This window comes from Lipotes vexillifer, unplaced genomic scaffold (assembly GCF_000442215.2).
Source record: "Lipotes vexillifer unplaced genomic scaffold, Lipotes_vexillifer_v1.1 scaffold1077, whole genome shotgun sequence".
In the NCBI taxonomy this organism is placed as follows: domain Eukaryota; kingdom Metazoa; phylum Chordata; class Mammalia; order Artiodactyla; family Lipotidae; genus Lipotes; species Lipotes vexillifer.
The window spans coordinates 365,686-367,851 of record NW_006784237.1 but is presented as its reverse complement, the minus strand read 5'-3'; positions in this window follow the sequence as shown (position 1 = coordinate 367,851).

Below are 2,166 nucleotides of genomic sequence, written 5' to 3'. Positions count from 1 at the left end.
ATATCCATTCTTTTTCAGGTTCTTTTCCCACATAGGTTATTACAGAATATTGAGTAGAGTTCCCTGTGCTGTACACTAGGTCCTTGTGGATTATCTGTTTTGTATATGGTAGTGTGTACGTGTTAATCCCAAACTCCTAATTTATCCCTCCCCCACACAACGTTTCCCCTTTGGTAACCGTAAGTTTATTTTCTATTTTCGAAGCCTATGAGTCTGTTTCTGTTTTGTAAATAAGTTCATTTGTATCATTTTTTTCCCACATATAAGTGATGTCATATGATACTTGTCTTTCTCTGTCTGACTTATTTCACTTAGTATGATAATCTCTAGGTCCATCCATGTTGCTGCAAATGGCATTATTTCCTTTTTATGGCTGAGTAATATTCCATTGTATATATGTACCACATCTTCTTCATCCATTCCTCTGCTGATGGGCATTTAGATTGCTTCCATGTCCTGGCTGTTATAAATAGTGCTGCAGTGGACATTGGGGCGCCTGTATCTTTTTGAATCATGGTTTTCTCCACATATATGTCCTGGGGGGCTGTTCTTGAATTTATCACTTTTAAAGTGTTCTCATGTAATTAACATGTAATATTTTCAGGGAATATATAAAGGATACATACATAATTTATTGTGACTGTTTTTTCTAATCGACTCTCTTTGATGGAAGAGCCAGGTGCTGCCCTAAAAGAACTCATAGTGTATTTTTGCTCATTTTAGTTTCCTCATTGTCTAAAATGGCATCTGTATCATCAGTAATTTTTGTTGACTGAATAAGTGTATGAATTGAATAGTAGTTTCATGAACTTTGGAAAAGTGATTGTTTATATCAAGTTGTTAAAACAAGTTAAAACAAACAAAATGTCTATTTAGTGTTCTCAGGGGAAAGAATGTATTGCCTCATTAAAGCAAGAACAGAATAATTATTAAAAAAAATCAGAACAAGAAAGAGTTCTTGGAAATTAAGATGTTTGCACAAATTAAAAAAAAAATCCTGGATGATTTAGAAGATAAATTGAGTAAATGTCTTTGAAAATAGTCCAAAAAGACAAAGAGAGCAAGTCTATTATTTAACCAGTAGAAGTTTCAAAAAGAGTAAAGGAAGAGTCAGTTATCAAAAAAGAAACCTAAGAACATTTCTCGTGTTCAAAGACACAAGTTTCTAGATTAAAAGGAAGAGGGAAAGAAAAGGGCAACACAATGAAAAAAGAACCACACCTACGTACATCATTGTGACATTTCAATATAGCAAGAGGGAAAATCTTAAAAGTTCCTAGGGAGTTAAAAAAAAAAAAAAGACCTATGAAGAATGAGAATCAGATGAACATAACTAGAGTGTGAACTCCATAAGGGCAGGGATCTTTCGTTGTTGTTTTTTCATTACTGTTGCATAGTGAGAGCTCAATAAAAGTATATGTTGAGTAAAAGAATGACTGTCACATCTCATAAGCAGCTCTGAGGGTTTGGAAGACAGTGGAGCAGTGTCTCCAAAGTTCTGAGAGAGAGAGTGACTTAGAATTTGGAACCTATGAAAACTATCGAGTATGAGGCAAAATAAAGACATTCTCAGGCATGCAAAGACTCAGAACTTTTACCTCAGATAACCTTTCTGAAGAAACTACTTGAGGATATGGAGCAGTAAAATACAATGAAAACTCATAAAGACGATGACATGGGCCACTAGAAATGGTAGATTAACTCAGAAGTACAGTAAAAGTAATTCCAGAATGACAGTGGTGCAGCGGGTAGAAAGTCATTGGTGTACATTAGAATAGGAAGTTACTGGTCTCCAAGAAAAATGTCTTTTAAGAGGAAGAATAATGGATTTCAGGCTATAGATAGAATGACTAAGAAACTGATAGATATCAGTGATGTGATAAGAAGGATGCTTTTTCCTCTCAAGAAAAAAGGACAATTAGGAATTCTAGAGAAAAACCTCTGCGTAACCAACATGTAGTTGCATGTTGCAGCCATTTAAAATGAGGTGTGAGTTGAATCCTCATCTTTCATAGTCTAAAATTGCTAATTCAAGAAATAGTATAAGGGGCTTCCCTGGTGGCGCGTGGTTGGGAGTCCGCCTGCCGATGCAGGGGACGCGGGTTCGTACCCCGGTCCGGGAGGATCCCACGTGCCGCGGAGCGGCTGGGCCTGTGAGCCATGGCC